The sequence below is a fragment of the Giraffa tippelskirchi genome, chromosome 9 (genome assembly GCF_054371585.1).
Source record: "Giraffa tippelskirchi isolate mGirTip1 chromosome 9, T2T-mGirTip1v1.2.pri, whole genome shotgun sequence".
In the NCBI taxonomy this organism is placed as follows: Eukaryota; Metazoa; Chordata; class Mammalia; order Artiodactyla; family Giraffidae; genus Giraffa; species Giraffa tippelskirchi.
The window spans coordinates 54,016,933-54,040,348 of NC_137283.1; the positions used below are offsets into that span (position 1 = coordinate 54,016,933).

Sequence of the window (23,416 nt, forward strand, 5' to 3'; positions counted from 1 at the left end):
ATGCCCCTTTCCAGTCACTCTGTGCCCTGTTTCTGAACTCTTTGAGTGCTTTATTATTCATCTTAAGAAGCCATTGAAAACAAATCTTGACATCTTTTATGTTTCATCAGTAATTTGAATCTTGAACTCTATAATAAAGTATGATCTGTAGATAGTCAGGTCTTTAGCCTTTTAGGTAAGGCATAATTGTGTTAGAATGCCTTTCTCTGTGTGTGTGTGCGCTTAGTCGCTCAGCTGTGTCCGACTTTGCAATCCCATGGACTGTAACCCGCCAGGCTCCTCTGTCCATGGAATTCTCTAGGCAGGAATACTGGAGTGGACTGCCATTCCCTTCTCCAGGGGATCTTACCAACCCAGGGATCAAACCCGGGTCTCCTGCATTGCAGGCAAATTCTTTACCACCTGAGCCACCAGGGAAGCCCACAGAGGGAGTAATTTTACACTGATAAAGAGGCAGTGCTGTGCATTTTCTTCTCTGTGTAGACCTTTTCTTGAAAATTTGTGGGTTGTCTGAAAGTAAATTCATTTGGAACGTTGTAGGTAAGTGGGAAAAGGAAAGTTGGGTTTGGCTAAGTGAACGATGAAGTTGTTCCAGCTCTGTGAGTTCTGTTCTTCCTTCTAGCTGTTTCGTTTTGTAACCCTGCGAACAAGGCCTAACCTCATTTTTCACATCTAATATTTATTCAGTGTGGTTTTGTCTGAGGCACTGTGTGTGTGTCTTTCTAAACTGCTGTGGTGCAGCTTTAGCTTACCTCATACTTCCACTATATGTATTACGTGATTTTGTCTACTAATTTGCATATTTGTATCTTTCATTTTAGAAGTTGTAGATTTATGGAAAAGTTAACCAAAGATAATATATAAAGTCTATCATGCACCTATTTTCCCTGTTGGTAACATCCTGTTAGTTTTATGGGGATAAATTTGACATATTTTAAAATTTGCCCATTTGAAGTGTACATTTCCATTTTTAGCATATTCACAGAGGTGTACAACCATCACCACAATCTCATTCCAGAATATTTGCATCATCCCCAAAAGAAACTCTGTACCCCATTATCAATCCCATTTCTGCCCTCCCCCAAGCCCTTGTCCTAGGTAACGACTAATCTATTTTCTATCTCTATGGGTTGTCTCTTCTGGACATCATATCATATAAATGAACTTTTATAGTGTGTGGTCTTCTGTGACTGGTTACTTTGATGTAGCATGTTTTCAAAGTTTATTCATTCTATAGCATGTATCCATTCTTTTTCCTGTTGCCAAATAACATTCCGTTGGATGGCTGTGCCACATTTTGTTTTCATTTTGTAGTTGATGCACATTAATTGATTTTCAGTTCAGTTCAGTTGCTCAGTCATGTCCGACTCTTTGCGACCCCATGAATCGCAGCACACCAGGCCTCCCTGTCCATCACCAACTCCCGGAGTCCACCCAAACCCATGTCCATCGAGTCAGCGATGCCATCCAGCCATCTCATCCTCTGTCGTCCCCTTCTCCTCCTGCCCTCAATCTTTCCCAGCATCAGGGTCTTTTCCAATGAGTCAACTCTTCGCATGAGGTGGCCAAAGTGTTGGAGTTGCAGCTTCAACGTCAGTCCTTCCAATGAACACCCAGGACTGATCTCCTTTAGGATGGACTGTTTGGATCTTCTTGCAGTCCAAGGGACTCTCAAGAGTCTTCTCCAACACCACAGTTCAAAAGCATCAATTCTTTGGCGCTCAGCTTTCTTCACCGTCCAGCTCTCACATCCATACATGACTACTGGAAAAACCATAGCCTTGACTAGACGGACCTTTGTTGGCAAAGTAATGTCTCTGCTTTTTAATATGCTGTCTAGGTTGGTCATAACTTTCCTTCCAAGGAGTAAGCATCTTTTAATTTCATGGCTGCAATCACCATCTGCAGTGATTTTGGAGCCCCCGAAAATAAAGTCTGACACTGTTTCCACTGTTTCCCCATCTATTTCCCATGAAGTGATGGGACCAGATGCCATGATCTTCGTTTTCTGAATGTTGAGCTGTAAGCCAATTTTTCACTCTCCGCTTTCACTTTCATCAAGAGGTTCTTTAGTTCTTCTTTGCTTTCTGCCAAAGGGTGGTGTCATCTGCATATCTGAGGTTATTGATATTTCTCCCAGCAATCTTGATTCCAGCTTGTGCTACTTCCAGCCCAGCATTTCTCATGATGTACTCTGCATATAAGTTAAATAAGCAGGGTGACAATATCCAGTCTTGACGTACTCCTTTTCCTATTTGGGACCAGTCTGTTGTTCCATGTCTAGTTCTAACTGTTGCTTCCTGACCTGCATACAGGTTTCTCAAGAGACAGGTCAGGTGGTCTGGTATTCCCATCTCTTTCAGAATTCTCCACAGTTTATTGTGATCCACACAGTCAAAGGCTTTGGCATAGTCAGTAAAGCAGAAATAGATGTTTTTCTGGAACTCTCTTGCTTTTTCAGTGATCCGGCGGATGTGAACAGTGCTGGTGTGAAATCTGCATACAAGGTTTTGTGTAGACTACATACATCTGTCTAGAAATGGAATTATCAAGTCATGTGGTAACTGTATGTTAACGATTTTCAAGGCATTGCCTGCCTGGGCCATTTTACATTCCCACCAGCAGGATAGGATGGTTTCAGTTTCTCTACATTCTCTTCAGCACTTGTTACATTGTCTTCTGATTTTAGCCATCCTAGTGGATGTGAAGTTGTATCTTACTCTGGTTTTGACTTGCATTTCCCTAATGATTAGTGAACGTCACTCAGTCATGTCGGAGTAGTTGCGACCCCCTGGACTATTCAGTCTATGGAATTCTCCAGGCCAGAATACTGGAGTGGGTAGCTGTTCCCTTCTCCAGGGGAACTTCTCAACCCAGGAATCAAACCAGGGTCTCCTGCACTGCAGGTGGATTCTTTACCAGCTGAGCTACCAGGAAAGCCCAATGATTAGTGATGTTGAGCATCTTTTCATGTGTTTATCAGCCAGTTGTATACCTTTGGAGAAATGTTTTTCAAATTCTTTCCCTGTTTTTTTAATTGGATTGTCTTAATTGTATATGAAGTTTTGTTTTACCAAGGAGATTGTAAGTCAGTTGAAAGATTATAAATCACTTGAAAAGATCTAGCCTTGAACAGTAGTTTTTAAAAACTGGAGTATAGTTGCTTTACAATGTTGTGTTAAAACAGTAATTTTTAAAATAATAATTATTTAGTGATTTTGCTTGCTTTTATTACATCCCCCACTTTTCTGAAAGCACTCAGAGAATATCATGCAAGTCAAAGTCCCATAATAAGTGCATTTGGTTTATTTTCTCCCTGATTTGACTACACAGAAATCAAAGATGGTTGGGAAAGCATGTTTCTTCAAATCTTAGATAGTCTACATTCCTTGGTTAGTAGAGTAAAGTTTTGTTTTTTCTTTTTTGAGTAAAGTTTTTAAAAAATGTTTTTATTGCTTGCTTTTGTGAGAAAAGTATAGATTTGTACAGCAAATATTAAAAAGACCCAGAGAAATATAAATTAGAAAGTTATAATTTCTATAATTTATAATGATAACCAGTGTTATAATTTTAATATTTGCATGGTAGACTGATGCAAACATACCTGTAAATACATATGTGTATCTGGATAACAGTGTTCATACTGTTTTGTTACAAGTTTTTTCCCCCACTGCACTTAGCGATGTATTATGAACAGATTTCTAATCATACAATATTTTGTGGAGTTAAATTTTGACATCAAGTTATGAAACATCTATTTAAATGGTTGTTTCTTAATGATGACCAGTTGATTTATGAAGATAGGAAAGTGGGGAAATATTTAAATGTTAAACCTGTGTATTTTTCAAATCATTGGATTCTTTTGTAGATTAAATTAGCTGATGGTAATTATTTTCTACTTTATATCAAGAAGTATCTGCTTTGGTATCCAAAATTGTCTTTCTAGTTATCATTGGTGATGGATTGATTAAAAATTGTACAGTTGCCCTGATGTACAGAGATAAACTGCTGGGTACTGGAGTTTGGATTATGGTCTTGATGGTTATTAATGGAAAGTTTGAAGTCTCTTGGAAAGCTTAACATATATTTATTGAGCACCAACTGTGTGTCAGGCAGTGTAAAGGGGGCAAAAATTAAATGATCAAAGTCCTAGAGATGTTTGTTTTTCCAGCAGGGATGTGGTGGGTGATAGTGCCAAACGGCATTAGAGCAAAGTCAAAAGGCAAATTTCCTAAAGTGCTGATTTGTTTTTGTAGTTTATTTTATACTCAAATTATTTGCATTTCCATGTTTATTTCATAATGACTTTTTTTGCAATACATTTAAATGATAAAATGATAAAAATGTATCTACTTATTTTTAAAAATAATTATTAGGAAAAAGGAAATGTGACTTTGAAATACCACTTTTCTTCTTGAATATTTAAGATGTTAATGTTGTTAAAATAATATTGTCCATGAAAATTTTGCAGTGTTTATGGCAAAGTGAATGAAATTATACTATGAGCAAACCAGAATCTCGGACAAAATTTGAAATAGGGATTATAGGATTATTTTTGTTCCTTTAAATCACTGCTATCAGATTATTTTTCTATCCCCACTTTGTCTTGTACTATATTTATACTGAATTACTGCTTTGACAGTATGAGAAGAAATCATGAAATATATTTTTGCACATATATATATATTTATATATATAAATTTAAATCAGGTACCAGGTTCTTTATAGTTACCTAAACTAAAAAGTCATTAAAGCTATCAGAAAAAATCCTAAATTGGACCTGTACCTATGAATAAGAAAGTCTGTTTTTTCCAACAGATATGTTGGAATCCAAGAGGCAGTCAGGCAAAACAAGATAATTTGGGGTTTGTATGTTTTAACCCTTTCATTCTTTTTCTCAGCCACTTAATCTCCATACATGCTTGCAGGTGTTTATATGTGAGAACATGAAAAAAAATTTGTTTTGATTCTGACTACTGCAAGTAGTGGGCTTCCCTTGTAGCTCAGTTGGTAAAGAATCTGCCTGCAGTGCAGGAGACCTGGCTTTGATCTCTGGGTTGGGAAGATCCCCTGGAGAAGGAAATGGCAACCCACTCCAGTATCCTTGCCTGGAAAATCTCATGGACAGAGGAGCCTGGTGGGCTGCAGTCCATGGGGTCGCAAAGTGTTGGGCACGACTGAGCGACTAACACTTACTTTACTTACTTACTGCAAATAGTAGTCCTTATGAGGCCTTTTCTCCTTATAAGGGCATTATGTAAAATGAGAGATTGTACTGCAAAATGATTGTTGTCATTTAGTCACTCAGTCGTGTGTAACTCTTTGTAACCCCACTGACTGTAGCCCGCCAGGCTACCTGTCAGTGGGATTTTCCAGGCAAGAATACTGGAGCAGGTTGCCATTTCCTCCTCCAGGGAATCTTCCTGACCCAAGGACTGACGCCACATTGCTTACATCTCTTACCTTGGTAGACGGATTCTTTACCACTAGCACCCCCTGGGAACCTACTATAAAATATTGGCTGTTATTCCCTTTGTTATTCCCTTTGTACACAATATATCCTTATAGTTTTTTTTTTTTTAACCTAATAGTTATGTTGTGCTTATTGCATACCAGGCTGCACTCTAAGTGTTGGACGTTTAATCTTCACAATTCTGGGAGAGTAGATACTGTTGTAACCCATGAGGAAATTGAAGGTTGACAAATAAGTTGTGGTTGGTGCTGCAATACTCTGAAACTTTTTCTTTACAGTCTGAAGATGTTTGCACTTCACACATTTGCAGACTTACCACATCTTTGCAAAAGATTTCTTCTGTCAGGTTCCAGCAATAGGTTATTGGTAATTTTATCTGATTACCTCTAGATGGCTCGATAGATTTTGGGATAAGTAAAAGTCCAGGAGCAGTGCTTCAGTCTTAACTCTTCGTTAGAAAAATTTGGAACATATGATAGGTGTTGGTTAGGTAAGCTGGTGGTATTTTATAAATTCTCTATTTTGTCAATTCTGAGAGGAATGCCTTTTTTTTTTGCATCATAATGTGTTGATATTGTATGCATTTAATATGATAGCATTTCTCTTCAAAAAGCTGTTATTTAGATATAGATGTCCCCCACCCCCTTTAGGTGCGCCTGTTAATCAATTGATGAGATCTAGTATCAAGGCTGGGAAGGATTGGGGTCAGGAGGAGAAGGGGATGACAGAGGATGAGATGGCTGGATGGCATCACCGACTTGATGGACATGAGTTTGGGTTAAACTCCAGGAGTTGGTGATGGACAGGGAGGCCTGGCGTGCTGCGATTCATGGGGTCGCAAAGAGTCGGACACGACTGAGCAACTGAACTGAACTGAATATCAAGGCGGTATAGTCGTGTTTTGACCATTTGACTATTTTCTACCTAACAAGCACTATCAGCCTGTCGTTCTTGGCCCCATGCAGTCTTTGCCTGTTCAGTGCTGAGAGCTAAATTTCCTTTTAGCCAGCTAAGGTTGAAGTTGCTGTGGGTTCCGAGACTTGATTTTGTATCCTCACTCTTTTCTTTAGACTTCCTGTAAGGATATCTTGATGACTCAGAGACAGATGTACCTGTGTGTTTTACCTTACTAGCTACTGCTAATTGAAGTGAATCAGCTAGTTGAGGGGGTAAGTTAGCAAATACTTTCAGTGGAATCAGGACCAAAATTAAAACTTGAAAGTCCAAGGGCAGTTAATGTGTATTGGATACATTCAAAACATTGCTTTATTATGGGAACACACTTCTACCTGTGTCCTTGTGCTTGTTCCCTGGCGACCATGCCTGAGCTGTCCATCTCTGTAGTTTGGTCATGTTGAGGATGCTGTGTACATGAAATCAGTTGAGATTTGCTTTTTTTGTTTTCATTCACTAAGCATAATGCCTTGAAGATCTACTCAGGTCTTCATGTGTGTCAGTGCCAGTAGTTCTTTCTGTGTCATTGCTGAGTGCTATTCCAGTATATGGATGTACCAGAGTTCAGCATTTGTCTGTTGAGGTATGTTTGCCTAGCTTCCAGTTGGGTACTGTCAGTAATGCTGCTGTGAATGTTCATGTACAAGTTTTTACATGAACATATATCTTTTTTTCGAATAAATGCCAAAGAATATGATCACTGGCGTGTATGATAACTAAATGTTTAATTTCATAAAAAACTACCAAACTTTTCCATAAGAGCTATACCATTTTACACTGCTTCCAGCAGTGTAGTGAGTCTACTAATATCTTCTTACTGCTTGTCCATTCCTTGTCATGTAAATGGTGCTGAAAATTTTATGTGAGGAAAATCATAAAAAATAAGGTGTATGTGTTGACATAGTTGTTTTACCAGTATATACAGTTGCTCTCAGGATATTAAACTTAGTATCCGGAGAAGGCAATGGCATCCCACTCCAGTACTCTTGCCTGGAAAATCCCATGGACGGAGGAGCCTGGTAGGCTACAGTCCATGGGGTCACTAAAAGTCGGACACAACTGAAGCGACTTAGCAGCAGCAGCAACAGTTGCTCTCAGGATATTAAAATTAGTAGTTCTAGATTGTTTGCTTGGGCAGTCTTTTGTTGATCCCATTGAAGTGATGAATAACTGAAGAATGAGGTAGGTTTTTTAACTGAACTTTCATGCTACATCATTTGACCATTTTGGAATCTAAAGAACTGATGCTGCTTTCTCTGTAACTCTCCTAATGTCTCTAGAAATGTGTATCTTTCCCTAAATTGTTAATAATTTCTGATACTACAACTCCTGTTTTTATTGTAGGATACCTTATATTTTTTCATTCATTTGCCTTTTTATTTTGTCATGAATTATTTTATCCACTCTTTTAATGACTTCAAATGGTATGGAAACACCAATTAGAACTGTGCTCATTATCAAAACAGGCAAAACAGGCAAACAGGTTGCCTAAGCAACCATATCTATACACAGGCCTTACTCAGTCACTGAAATAGCATGGATTTTTTTAGGCCAAGGAAACTATCCAAGAATTTTGTGAATAAGGCTGAGTATTGACCTTGCCAGAATTCATGGGGAAGATGTCTTTCTTTTTATTTTGTATAGTGGAAGAGGGTGTTTCATCCAAACATTGCCCTGATTTCTTTTCCTTTTTCTACTGAGGGCTTTCTGTTTTTTAATGTCTAGAGATTTAAACTTCTTAAAAAATTTTTCTTTTAATTTTTAAAGATTTTATATTGGAGTATAGTTGATTTACAATGTTGTGTTAGTTTCAGGTGTACAGCAAAGTGATTCAGTTTTATATATTTATATACATAAACACACGTATTAATATTTTTTCTTTTTCAGATTCCTTTCACATACAGGTTATTACAGGGTATTGAGTAGAGTTCTCTGGGCTATACAGTAGGTCTTTGTTGATTCTTTTATATGTAGTAGTGTGTATATGTTAATCTCAAACTCCTCATTTATCCTCTCCCCCCTTTCCCCTTTGGTAACCATAAGTTGTTTTTCTAAATCTGTGACTTACTTAGACAAGAGTGATATTAGTAGAGAGGATAGAAAGGAATTAATTCAAGAATATTTGGGAAGCAAGGTGATCATTTTGTAATGTATAGAAACATCGAATCACTATGTTGAACTCCAGGAACATACATAGTGTTGTAGTTCAACTATATTTCGACAAACAGACTTACAGAAAAAAGATCAGATTTGTGATCACCAGAGGTGGAGGGGTGGGGTGGAGGATTGGATGAAAGTGGTCAGAAGGGACAAACTTCTAGTTATAAAGGCTTACCTGATAGCTCAGTTGGTAAAGAATCTACTTGTAATGCAGGAGACCCCAGTTTGATTCCTGTTTTGGGAAGATCCTCTGGAGAAAGGCATAGGCTACCCACTCCAGTATTCTTGGGCTTCCCTTGTGGCTCAGCTGGTAAAGAATCTACCTGCAGTGTGGGAGACCTGGGTTGGATCCCTGGGTTGGGAAGATCCGCTGGAGAAGGGAAAGGCTACCCATTCCAGTATTCTAGCCTAGAATAGGCTAGAATAGTCCATGGGGTCAGAAAGACTCGGATATGACTAAGCGACTTTCACTTTCTAGTGGTAAGATAAATGAGTAGTCAGGATGTAATGAGAAGCGTGATTAATTACTACTGCAGTATGGTAGGTATATGAACATTGTTAGAAGAGTAAATCCTATGCATTCTTACCACAGAAAAAGCTTTTTTCTCTTTCTCTTTTATTTTTTAATCTATATGAGATGATGAATATCCACTAAATGTATTGTGGTGATCATTGAATGATGTATGTGAGTCACATTACGCTGCACACCTTAAACTTATACCATGAAAGTGAAAGTCGCTCAGTCATGTCTGACTCTTTGCAACCCCATGAACTATACAGTCCATGGAATTCTTCAGGCCAGAATACTGGAGTGGGTAGCCGTTCCCTTCTCCAGGGGATCTTCCCAAACCAACATCTTCCCAAATCGAACCCAGGTCTCTCGCATTGCAGGCGGATTCTTTACCAGCTGAGCCACCAGGGAAGCCCTAAAACTTATATCATGTTGTACGTCAAATAGCTCAATAAAACTGTAAAAAAAGAGTATTTAGGTGGCGTTTGGTGAGGGACAGAGAACGTGAAGGACGGAAAGAGAGAACTCGGGTTTCTCTGTCTTGGGCAACTTAGTGCCCCTCACAGAAAAAGGGATGCTGAAAGAAAACAGGTGACCATTTTATTTTGTTTTCCAAGAAGATCACAAATTAAATGTAGAACTTGAGGTACTCTTTGGTGATACCTGGAAGGAGATGTCTTAATGAGATGAGAACTGATTGGTGAGATTTAGATATACCCTCTTATGTGTTTCAGTCAGTTCAGTCGCTCAGTATTGTCCAACTCTGCGACCCCATGGACTGTAGCATGCCGGGCTTCCCTGTCCATCATCAACTCCTGGACCTTGCTCAAAATCATATCCATTGAGTCAGTGATGCCATCCAACCATCTCATCCTCTGTCATCCCCTTCTCCTCCTGCTTCAATCTTGCCCAGCATCAGGGTCTTTTCCAGTCAGTCAGTTCTTTGCATCAGGTGGCCAAAGTATTGGAGTTTCAGCCTCAGCATCAGTCCTTCCAATGAATATTCAAGACTGATCTCCTTGAGGATGGACTGGTTGGATCTCTTTGCAGTCCAAGGGACTCTCAAGTCTTCTCCAACACCACAGTTCAAAAGTATCAATTCTTTGGTGCTCAGCTTTCTTTATAGTCCAACTCTCACATCCATACATGACTACTGGGAAAACAATAGCTTTGACTAGACAGACCTTTGTTGGCAAAGTAATGTCTCTGCTTTTTACTGTGCTTTCTAGGTTGGTCATAGCTTTTCTTTCAAGGAGCAAGTGTCTTTTAATTTCATGGCTGCAGTCACCATCTGCAGTGATTTTGGAGCCCTAAAAAGTAAAGTCTGTCACTCTTTCCATTGTTTCTCCATCTGTTTGCCGTGGAGTGATGAACTGGATCCCATGATCTTAGTTTTTTGAATGTTGAGTTTTAGTTTAGTTTGATAGTATTTTGTTCTTAAGATACAAATAAATACATATGTGGGAATTACTTTTCCATAGTGGTATGCCTATCACTACTTTTCCCATTGTAGGTTTTTATATGTGTTGATGTGTACTGAAGTTTTAACCAGAGAGTAGGCATTGGGTAGTGCTTCCTGAATGAATGATTAGATCTGTAATTTTAATGCTTTCCAGAAATACTGTCCTCTTGCTCATGTTTCTCATGTTGGCAAATAATTAAGGATGCATTATTAATTGATATTTGCCCTTAATAATAATAAACTCTCCGTACCTAATAATCCCTTCCCCTTCCATAAACCATCTATTTTTAATCTAGAATTTTGTAAAATGTCAAGATGAAAAAGACCTCATCGCTCAGGAGCATGTTACCTATTGAAATCAACATAGCAAAATAAAAATAGCTCTCTGCCTAGTATTATTTGGCTTCGAGTTGTATTGTTCTTTACTCATGCTGGCTGGTTTATAGTTTGATGAAAGTAGCATATTTGAGTATTATTCTTTTAATCATTAAAAAAGTTAAAATATATTGAATTTTCATTGTATTGTCTTTTATAACTTTAAGTTGCCTGAGCAGACACTCGTTTGAAGGAATTTGTATAACAGTCTTTTTCTGTTTATCCTGCTGGAAGTTTGAACCACTCGGTCGACAGCTTTATTTTTCTTTCCTCAAAAGCCAGCACTAGGCCCACAGGAAGGAAAGGAACCTAAGCTGGAGCCAAAGGCTGGTGTCATATAGGCCTGTGGAGGTGCACAGTCAGAAGCTTTGCAATTGCTTGGCCTGGATCTGTCAAAACAGGTTTGGTGGGCTCTGGCTGTGCCATGGTTTATTTATATGCCTTCAGAGTAGTGATCCTGGGAATGAATGCATTGTGAGTGCAGTTTGGAAAATTGTTGTATAGATTGCTCCAGGAGGGGAAAAAAGCCCACCTGAGAAATCCCACTGTTGAACAGGTGTTGGGTTCACTGGTTTAGTTTTCTGTGAGTACGGCCCAGTGATTAAACCTTTGCCTCATCTCAGCAGCCACTGTCAGGTTTTTGGAGGCAAGTTAGTTCATGGAAGGGACTTGGTGTGATAGGAAGACAGAATGTGAGATTAAATATATCTTAGCTCTGGCCTGGGTGGATACTGTTAAAACATGAGTGAGATGGATATAAAATAAGCTTTCTCTTCTGGTTTCAGGAAAGCATAGTGGGAAAAAAAAAAGTAGGATTCTTTTCTAATTTCTGTGGATCCAGCTAGGATATTACATCTTGCATTTTTAAGGCATTTAAAAGTACAGACAAAAGGACAGGACAGTCTATGTTTGAACAGTGTTAAGTACAAGAACATGAATTGATGAGGTAGTAGTATTGTTCCATATTATTTTCTATCAGAACTTAGCCTTAGTTACATATTACGCATTTATCTTTCTTTACAAAAGAAATGCAGACTTTTCAGTAAAGTACTAACAGTTTTCAAATGACACCTAATCTGAGTGTTAATTAGAAAAGAATTTACAATTTTGCATTAAATGTAACCTTTCTTACATCTTAGGCTTCCCTGGTGGCTCAGCTGGTGAAGAGTCTGCCTGCAATGCAGGAGACCTGCCTTGGATCCCTGGGTTGGGAAGATCCCGTGGAGAAGGGAAAGGCTACCCACTCCAGTATCCCAGCCTGGAGAATCCCATGGATGTGGCAATGAGTCAGACACAACTAAGCAATCTTCATTTTCACTTTTCTTTCTTACATCTTACTGTTAAATTGTCAAGAGATTTTTGATGAGTGGTTCAATCTCCTTACTCTTTGTAGGTCTATTCAAAGTCTTGAGTTAGTCTTGGTATATTTTGTGTTTCTAGGAATGTTTCCATTTCATCTTGGTTGTACAATTTGTTGGCACACAGTTGTTCATAATATACTATGGTAATCCTTTTTATTCCCATAGAATTGATAGTAATGTCCTCACTTTCATTTCTGATTTTGAGTCTGTCCTCTTTTCTTTAGTAGTCATTCTAGCTCAAAGTTTGTCAGTTTTGTTGATGTTTTCAAGGAATCAGCTTTTAGTTTCGTTGATTTTTCTCTATTGTTTTTCTCTTCTCTGTTTCATTGATTTCTGCTCTCATCTTCTTTATTTCCTCCCTTCTCTACTTTTGGGTTTAATTCCTCTTTTTCTAGTTCTGTAAGTTATAAAATTGTGTTTTTTGATTTATGATCTTTCTTGTTTTGTTAATGCGGGGATTTATAGTCTATAAAATACTGCCTCAATACTGCTTTCTAAGTGACCCGTAGGTTTTAGAATGTCATGTTTTCATTTTCATTCGTCTCTAAGTTTTTGCTAATTTCCCTTGTGATTTCTTTGATTCATTTGTTAATTTAATAGTGTGTGGTTTAATTTTCACAAATTTGTGAATTTCCAGTTATCTTTCTGTTGTTATTTTCTAACTTCATCCCATTCTGATTGAAGATAGTTTGTATGTCTTTTAAAATATATTGAGACTTAATTTGTGAGCTACTATGTGGTCTGTCCTTAATGTATCCCACGTATATTTCAGAAGAATGTGTATGCAGTTGCTTTTGAATGTCTTAGTCTTCAGTGTCTGGCTACCAATAGTGGGGGTAAGGGGTAGGGAGATGGATTGGGGAAAAAAGGGTCAGGTCAGTTCAGTTCAGTCGCTCAGTCCTGTCCGACTCTTTGTGACCCCATGGACTGTAGCACACCAGGCTTCCCTGTCCATCACCAACTCCCAGAGCTTGCTCAAACTCATGTCCATCAAGTTGCTGATGCCATCCAACCATCTCATACTCTGTCATCCCCTTCTCCTCCCACCTTCAATCTTTCCCAGCATCAGGGTCTTTTCCAGTGAGTCAGTTCTTCACATCAGGTGGCCAGAGTATTGGAAAGAAGGATACCAGTCCTTTAAATAAATCCCTTTGAAGTCACTTAGCTGGAGAGAGAGGGCCTTGCAACTACCGGGCATCAGAGGGATGGGGAGGAAAGGTGCAACAAAAATGAGCACCTGTCTCTGCATTTTTATGATCAGAAGCAACAGTTGGTGGTCAGAGCATAGATCACATAGATCTGTGGCATATGGAGGACAGAGTCTTTTCTGCCCACCCTAGCTCCCATAAGCTGTGTCCAAGCTGCTCTGGAACCTTGCACAGCTGACTTCCGTGTTGCTAGAGGAAGCTGTGTAGCTGCTACAGTGCTAGGAGTTGAAATTAAATGCAACTTTCTGTCCAAGCCTTCCCCTGGAAGTTGCAAACCTTAAATAGATTCCATAGTTCCAAATACAGCAGACAGATTCTACCAGTGCATTTGTTGTCTTGTAGTTAACAACTACTCACTGGACAGTCTCACTTTGACTGTATTTCTCACTTTTTAATAGAGCACTGTATCTTAGTATCTTGTATTCTCATGTTTGCATGTTCATTCATTCACAGAACAGTTTAAGCCAAGGCACTAGAGCTACCCATTCTTTGTAGTCACTGTGCTTCTAGTCAGGTCCTCTTCCTTCGGCCATATTTACTGAGTAAACTCAAGTGAAGTGAAGCTAAAGTTGCTCAGTCGTGTCTGACTCTTTGTGACCCCATGGACTTCTCCAGTCCAGAATACTGGAGTGGATAACCTTTCCCTTCTCCAGGGGATCTTTCCAACCCAGGGACTTAACCCAGGTCTCCCGCATTGCAGGCAGATTCTTTACCATCTGAGCTACAAGGGAAGCCCAACTCAAGGAAATGGGATAATGCTATATTTGTGACTGAGGTGATTTCATTTTTCAAAGTAGTAAATATCTATTGAGCTTACTTGATTATGTCTTTCTCATTTCTGACTCAACTCTTGGGTTTCTTGTCTATGCATTTATAAACCAAAGAGGTCAAGAGAAAGGTTTGTTTTGAGTGTGAATGACCGGGCTGGGAAAAGATGTTGCTAAATCACAAATACCCTTAGGAGGTAGCCGGAAAAATGTTGTCCTTTATAAAACAGAAGCATGAGAAGAAATAATGACTTCAAGAATAGAACTGTTGAATAAATTTGCAGTGTAGCAAAGCATAAAGTATGTGTTACCACTGAAACCATTTCAAATGACCTACAGTGAAGGAGAAAGAGCATAAGTTGAAGATGTTTTTAAAATCCAAAAAACATGACTAAGTTTTATTTCTAAACTTTGTGTTTATCCATTTACTCTAGAGAGATTTAAGATTGGCTCTGAGTCAGTTGAGCAGAGTTTGACATTCTGAAGGCATATTGAAATGTAACATTTATGTTATGTGTGTGTACGTGCTCAATCACTTCAGTCGTGTCTGACTCTTAGTGACCCCATGAACTGTGGCCCTCCAGACTCCTCTGTTATGGAATTCTTGAGGCAAGAATACTGGAGTGGGTTGCCATGCCCTCCATCAGGGGATCTTCCTGACCCAGGGATTGAAGCTGCATCTCCTGCATTGCAGGTGGAGTCTTTACCCACTGAGCCTCCTGGGAAGCCTGCTATTTATATGTAGCATTAATTAATAATAAACACTATTATATGTTTATTTTGAGTATTCTTTCCTGTTTTGAATACATATCATGAATACTTGATGTAAGAAATTTGGAATTACGATTTTTTAATTGAAGTATAGTTGGAAAATTCAGCAGCGGCCACAGGACTGGAAAAGATCAGTTTTCATTCCAATCCCAAAGAAAGGCAATGCCAAAGAATGTTCAGACTACCTCACAGTTACACTCATCTCACACACCAGCATATTAAAAGCAAAGACATTACTTTACCGACAGAGTTCCATATAGTCAAAACTATGGTTTTTCCAGTAGTCATGTATGGATGTGAGAGTTGGACTATAAAGAAAGCTAAGTGCTGAAGAATTGATGCTTTTGAACTGTGGTGCTGGAGAAAATTCTTGAGAATCCCTTGGACTGCAAGGAGATCAAACCGGTCAACCCTAAAGGAAATCAGTCGTGAATATTCATTGGAAGGACTGATGCTGAAGCTGAAGCTCTAATACTTTGGCCACCTGATGTGATGAATGGACTCATTGGAAAAGACCCTGATGCTGGGAAAGGTTGAAGGCAGGAGGAGAAGGGGATGACAGAGGATGAGATGGTTAGATAGCATCAGCAACTTGATGGACATGAGTTTGAGCAAGCTCCGGGAGTTGGTGATGGACAGGGAGGCCTGGCGTGCTGCAGGCCATAGGGTCACAAAGAGTCCGACACGACTGAGCGACTGAACTGAACTGATTTACAATGTTGTGTTAGTTTCTTGTGTACGGCAAACTGATTTGGTTATACATATATGTGTATATATATTCCTTTTAGATTCTTTTCCATTTTAGGTTGTTACAAGATATTGAACATAGTTATCTGTGCTGTACAGTAGGCCTTGTTTATCTGTTTTAGTAGTGTATATCTTTTAAGCCCTAATTTCCCAGTTTATCGTCACCCACTTTCACCTTTGGCAACTGTAAGTTTGTTTTCTCTGTGAGTCTGTTTCTGTTTTGTAAATAAGTTCATTTGTATAATTTTTTTTGAATTCCACATATAAGTGATATTCTGTGATATTTGTCTTTTCTGACTTACTTCAGTTAGTATGATACTCTCTAGGTCTGTCCTTTTTGCTGCAAATGGCATTACTTCATTCTTTTTATGACTGAGTAGTTTACCATTGTGTGCATATGCTGCTTATTTATCCATTTATCCATTTATCTTATTTATCCATTCCTCTGCTGCTGCTCAGTCACTTCAGTCGTGTCCGACTCTGTGCAACCCCATAGATGGCAGCCCACGAGGCTCCCCCGTCCCTGGGATTCCCCAGGCAAGAGTACTGGAGTTGGGTGCCATTGCCTTCTCCGTATCCATTCCTCTGCTGATGGACATTCAGGTCGCTTCCGGGCCTTGGTTATCACTCATAGTGCTGCTGTGACTATTGAGGTGCATGTACCCTTTTGAATTAGAGTTTTCTCCAGATGTATGTCCAAGAGTGGTATTGCTGGGTCATATGGCAGTTCTTTTTTCTTGATAGCTTTTTAGGGAAAACTCCATACTGTTTTCCATAGTGGCTGCACCAAAAAGTGCACTCCTCACACATTGGAAAAGTCTTTATTTCCTCTTCACTTAGGAAGGATATTGTCACTAGATATAGAATACTTGTTGAACAGTCTTTTGCGTTCAACATTTTAAAGTTTCTAAACCCCTATTATCTTGCTTGCAAAGTTTCTGACAGCAAGGTTATTATAATCCTTATCCTTGTTCCTCTATATATATTATGTTTTCCCCTCTCTGGTTGCCTTCAAGATTTCCCTTTTTCCTTTCAGCTATTTGAATATGATATGCCTAGTTTTTTGTTTTTTTGTTTTTTTAAGTCTTGTTTGACACCTTTGGACCTTCTTAAATCTGTAGTTTGATGTCTTGTCACTTCACCATTCAAATATTTCTTCTGCTCTGTTCTTTCTTCTCCAGGCATTCTGACTATATTACACTATTTGATATTTTCCCACAGTTCTTGGATGTTTTCTCTTGTTTTATTTTCCTACTTCTTTACATTTCAATTTGAGTAAATTCTTTGAGCCTGTCTTCAAGTTCCCTGATTCTTTTTTTAGCTGTTTCAAATCAACTAAAAGAATTTGTTGTTTACTTCATCTTTACATTTCAATTTGAGTAATTTCTGTGAGCCTGTCTTCAAGTTCACTGATTCTTTTTTTAGCTGGTTTCAAATCTACTGAAAGAATTTGTTGTTTATTACCATATTTTTCTTTCTAGGATTTCCACTTTATTCTTTATGATTTCCATGTCTTTGTAAAATTACCTGTCTGATCTTGCCTGCTGTCTACCTTTTCCATTATCCTTTACCATATTAATCATATTTTAAGTTCTCTGGTAATTCTCATACCTATGGCATATCTGAGTCTAGTTCTGATGATTGCTTTGTTTCTGCAAACTATGTTTTTATTACCGCCTTTGGCACGCTTCATAAGTTCTTGTTGAAACATGTCCATTTTGTGTAGAACAGGAAATACTGAGGTGAATGTCTGATATGCTTGGAGAAGACTGCAAGCTTCCTTCTGCTGGGCCTTTAAGGTAGAATTTAAATTAATCTGTTAGGGGTTGGTCTATGTTTAAAGTGTATTATTGCTATGGTTACCAGCATTGATACATGTTGTTGCCATGGAAACCAAAGACTTCAACTTTCCCTAGTGTCCATTATATCCCTGCTTAGCTTTGGATTTTCTCTTTGTGGTATTTCACACAGTGAGTTTGTTTCTTGCAGCTATATTCCATTGTTATTTTTACTCAGAGACATTACTTTGCTGACAAAGGTCTGTCTAGTCAAAGTTATGGTTTTTCCAGTGGTCATGTATGGATGTGAGAGTTGGACTATAAAGAAAGCTGAGTGCCAAAGAATTGATGCTTTTGAACTGTGGTGTTGGAGAAGACTCTTGAGAGTTCCTTGGACTGGAAGGAGATCCAACCAGTCCATCCTAAAGGAAATCAGTCCTGAATATTCATTGGAAGGACTGATGCTGAAGCTGAAACTCCAATACTTTGACCACCTGATGGGAAGAACTGACTCATTGGAAAAGACCCTGATGCTGGGAAAGATTGAAGCAGGAGGAGAAGGGGCTGACAGAGGATGAGATAGTTGGATGGCATCAGCGACTCAATGGACCTGAGTTTGAGCAAGCTCCAAGAGATTATGATGGACAGGGAAGTCTGGCGTGCTGCAGTCCATGGGGTTGCAAAGAGTCAGATATGACTGAGCGACTGAACTGAACTGAACTGTTAGCATGAGAGTGGAGGGTGAGGGGAGTTCTGTGATGGTCTGGTAGGCCTCAAATTTAGGCAGGCACTAGAACCTGGGTCTCAGAGGTGTGGCCTTCATAAAACTTTCTATTTCTAGGGGTGGAGTTATTTCCCTTCTCTTCTCTTCCTCAGCTGCTGTGTCTGTCTTAGGTTTTATATCCCCTCCCCTTTTTTAAGCTAAAGTGTTTTTTTTTTTTAATAGAGTTTAACCAATAGTAGTTTATTTTTTGTTTGAATTTCCTACTCAAAGCAGCCTTCTCTGCTTCTGTATTTTACTTTTTTGGCCTCGCCGTGTGGCATGCAGAATCTTCATTCCCTGAACAGGGATCAAACTCGTGCCCCCTGCAGCAGAAGCACGGAGGCTTAACCAAACTAGACCGCCAGGGAAGTCCCTAAGCTAATAGGCGAGATAGATCTGGGCTGATTGGCTTTGACTGCCAAGCTCCACAAGGGTGGGGGCAGGGATAAGGAGCTTCTTTGCATTCTCTCAGATTCTGTCCCCACTCCCCCACCGCCCACCCCACACACAGCTTTTTGAGGTTCCTGGCAGAAAAGCCTGTAATAGGGTAGAGACCCTCCCATGATTGCAGTCCCTCAAGACTTTGCACTCTCATGCTAGCCCACATTCAGTCTTCAGCAATTGGTCAAAATTTGTTATTTAATCTTCCTCACTGCAGTGGAATTCTTTCATGCTCTTGGGGCTGTATTTCCTTTGGTTAGAAAGAAAGCTTTACCTCTAGGATTTTAGATGATTGTCCAGCCTCTGTGTTGCTCCATCCCTGTTGCATTGCCTCCAGGTTGGGTCAGGAGACATTGTGGATGGTGGGGAGAGTGTGGTTTCATCCACTCATTCTGAACCTTAGGAGTCCACGTTGTGGTTAGAGAATAACTTGTGAGACTTGCTTTAGTGCTCAGCATATGGGTCACTTTTTGTAAGTGATCTCTTTGAGCTTGATAGAGTATTCTGCAGTTATTAGGTACTGTCTCATACAAATGTCTGTTTAGGTCCCCAGTTTGTTAACCGTGCTATTCAAATCTGTAACTCTATTTTTCCTCCGATTTAGGTCATTTATTCTATCAATTATGAGAGATGTTAAAAACTTCTCCATTATGATTATAGATATATTTCACTTCTTGTAGTTCTGCTAAGTTGTGCTTTATGCATTTGGAGGCTGTGTTATTACTTGCATATAAATTTTAAGTTATGTCTCTCTAATGAATTCTGCATTTAATCCTATGAATTATATTACCTCTGCTAATGCTTTTTGAATTATAGTCTGCTTTGAGTACTACTAATAAAGCTTGAGCAGCTTTTGTTTAGATTATGTTTGTTAACCCTTTCTATACATTTTATTTTAATTGTTCTCTATATTTGGCATGATTCTTTTACGCATCATAATAGAGGCATTTTTTTTTTTTTTTGGCCACGTCACAGGGCTTGTGGGATCTTAGTTCCCCAACCAGGGAATGAACCAGGCCACTGCTGTGAAAGTGCCGAGTCCTAACCACTGGACCACCAGGGGTTTCTGTTTTTTATTTAGTATGATAATCTTTTTCTTTTGGTCCACTTATATTTAATATAATTACGGGAATATTTGGGTTTGGATTTGATATCTTACATTTTCCTTTTTATATGTCTTATCTGCAATCTTGCTTTCCCTCCTTTTTGTATTCATTTGCATAATTTAATTCTGTTTTTCTGTTCTGTTAGCACAATAGTTATATCCTTTTCTACCATTTTTAAATGTTTACTCTTGAGATTAAAACGTATATTTACTTTCTTTTTTTTCAAATATGTAAGTTTATTTTTTCCCCAACATAAGAATAGTCATAATGTATACACTTCGAAAGGTAGAAAAAGTTAAAGATGGAAAGTCCTCCCTCACATCTGCCCACCAGCCGCTCAGTTCTCCAGATGACTCAGAATGAGTATCCCCCAGTACAGTCATCTGGCCTCTTCACTGGCCCCCCGACGTACAGCATGTATACTGCTTTGTGCTGTGTTTACTGGTCTGTAGCTGGGAATCTTGGCCTATATCTTCCTGCTTATTCATCCATCTTCTCATCTTTCAAAGTTCAGTGAAAGCTTCTTTCTTTTTGAAACTTTTTGAGGCAAATGTAATCTGATTTCTTCCACTTCTGCTGTAATCACAGTTGTCCTTACACATTCTAGCACTTAATTATGTTGTTTTGTGCTGTTTCTCTTAAGTTTAAAGTATGTAAACTTACTTTCCATCCTAGATTAGTTCCTTGAAAGTAAGATAGGATGCTTTGTTTGTGTAATTCGGAGCACAAAGCAGATGCCCCCCAAACACGTGCCTAAGTATATTGCCTCTGGTAATGGCTGTTTTCCAGGCAATTTTCCATTTTGGTGAATCTTGTGCCTCAATTATTCATGGTAGACATAGTTTTTAAGAGTTGCTTTTGAACGCAAAATTGTGGATGGAGAATTGGAAGCTACTTGAAAGATACTTGCTTATAAAATTATACTTCTTTTCATATTGGTAAGGAATCTGCCTGCAATGTGGGAGGCCTGGATTCAATCCCTGGGTCAGGAAGATCCCCTGGAGTAGGAACGGCAACCCAATCCAGTATTCCGGCCTGTAGAATCCTGTGGACAGAGGAGCCTGGCGGGCTGTAGTCCACGGGGTCGCAAAGAATCAGACATGACTGAGCGACTAACACACTTATTTTGCGTTTCATTTTACTTTAAGATTAGAATTCAAAGACTGTCCATTCCTAATTCAGTATCATAGTGTAAAAATATTTATGAAATAGGCTACTTTCTTTTTTCAATTATTGACAAGTTACTTTTTCCCCAAAGTGTTTTTTCTTGATTATAGTTTTTTTTTCATTATTTCTTTGCAAAATGAGAAAATACTGAAAAACACTAGAAAAAATCACCCTGCACTACTACCACTGAGAGATAAATGTTACCATTTTGTTACGTGTATACTCAGTTTTTTCCTATGTTTATATAAATAAATTTCCCTCTTCTAAGTTTCCTACTTTGTAATTCTTAATGTTTGCTTTTCAGCTTTCCCTAAAAGGATCCCAGAACACCTTAGAAGTGCTTGAGGAAGAGTGATAAAGGCAAGTATCCAACTCGTTAGCGTCAGTGAAATAATTTGGTTCATAGCCAAACCAAAAGGCTTTGGTCACTGTGTCTATCAAGAAAACTAAAAAGTTGGGAATAACAACTTGAAAAAAAAAGAAAGATAGTTCATATATAATTTGAATTTTTTTTTCCCAAAACTGTTGTAGAAAATTGTTAAAAATTCTGAGAATTTAACGAAGTTTTCTGAAATACCTGGTTTGTCAGTGGCTACCATTTCCTCCTCTTTTTCCCCCACTTTTCACCCCTTCCTCCTGCCCCCTTTCTCCCATATCCTTTTGTTCCCTTTACTTGTTACTGGTTTCCTCAGGTTTACTTAGAAAGACTTTACTTTTCAGAGAAGCCCTGTGAATAAAAGAAAAGCCAACATTTCTGTCTTATGAAAGAACACTTAGCTTTACAGTTGAACTTGTTCGTGTTAAACCAGAGATTGCAATACGGTTGTTTGGGAAGTTTTATAAGCTGAACAACAGTTATTATTCATTTGAGTTTTACTACTGTCTTACAGAAGAAAATAGGGGAGTCCTAAAAAACATTCACATTATTGAATTATTTTAGTGCTTGCTTTCTTCCTGTCACAAGTTTTATATGATTATAGCATTACATTTTACAGTCAATGCAACAGGTTGTTTTTCAAAATTCTTATCTAACAATTTGGTGCTTAAAGCTCGGTTTAGGTTTCTTTGGTGTTCTGTGTTAGGTAAGCTTCTGTTAGTATCATGAAGGTGTGTTTTGCCTTTAGAAACCCCAGAATTGACTACTCCTCTACTAGGTAATCTGTGCAGCCATGTAGATAGCCTATGCAAGCTTTGGCGTGGAAATCGACACTCTGTTTCTAGGGTTTTCTCCAAATGCTGGCATATCTTTATAATTCATCATCCTTTTGAATTATATGAGAATAAATGGTATAGACATGCTAATGAAATCTCAAATGAAGATACTGACATTTAAAAATGTACCATATTCTCCATTTTTTAAAACCAAGAAGCAGGTGACTACCTGATTAGTTTATAACACTGCCCAGTGAAGTTGATCTGCTGAGTAATAAATTCCTTGTATGTTCATATATGAGCCAAGTAGATTGTTTGGTTTTCTAACGAACCTTGACACCATTCCTCTCTTTATAGTATCTTTTACTCTCATGGGAGAAACTTATTTTATATATTTTACTTTCAAAAACAGCAGCAACAAAAAAATCTGTTGTATTACTTAGCTAATGCAATATACATAAGGAAAAAAAGTAAATCACTTCCTCATTATCAGCCTGCTGCTTTCACATCTTCTGTCTTCTCAGGGTCTAAATATTCCAGTGCAAGAAGAGGTTAATTGATATACAGTTACTGGATTATCTTGGTTACATAGCCCTTTTTGTCTGAGAAGCTCAGTGCTTTGCAGAGTGAAAATAATTCAATAACTGTTAGTCTGCGCTAGAAACTCATGAGGGAAGGTGAGGATAATTAAATACATATACTGTTGACAACATTTTTGCCCACAAGGAGCCCCAGAAAACTCCATATAGCCCGAAACAGTTGTTCATGTCGGAAGGATTAAGGGCCGCTCTCTTGGCTCTCCCAAAGGGAAAAGGAAAAATAAAAGCAACACAGAGTCAGGAAAAGGGTGAGAGGCCCCAGTGGTGTGGCAGGTTTTTGGTGTGGCCACAGAGAATTTGAGTGAAAAGCAGTGAAATTTCCCATCCTCGTGACTGCTCCTCATTTACCTAGTTTGGGAGCAAAGAATTTTGTAGTATTTAGATAGTAGGAAGGTACTGGTTAAAGATTTTTAACCCTGTCAACATGGTTTATGAAGAGGTTAGGAGATGGGAAGACAGGCATGAAAGAGTGTGGTCCGCGAAGCCACGGTGACGGCGCCCATCCACGTTCATGGTGAGAAGGTCGTCTGAGAAAAGTTACCAGGAAGAAAGGTCTGATGGATTTGTATTCCTGTCCCTTTGGACTGTAGCAGCCTGGAGGTCACAGTGACCTCTTAAATC

General features: G+C 38.7%; 1 protein-coding gene across 33 annotated transcripts in view; it reads left to right on the top strand.

Annotated features, from left to right (window-relative positions):
- TMCC1 (transmembrane and coiled-coil domain family 1) overlaps positions 1-23,416 on the top strand; it is a 153,099-nt gene that overhangs the window by 22,539 nt on the left and 107,144 nt on the right. For 24 of the 33 annotated variants that reach the window (XM_081526223.1, XM_081526236.1, XM_081526249.1 and 21 more), the window contains one exon: positions 21,349-21,404. The gene's annotated coding sequence lies outside the window, so the exon portion shown is untranslated. Of the gene's footprint in view, positions 1-17,662; positions 17,760-21,348; positions 21,409-23,416 lie in introns of those variants that run through there. The other 9 variants (XM_081526234.1, XM_081526235.1, XM_081526239.1 and 6 more) reach the window with 2 other exon arrangements.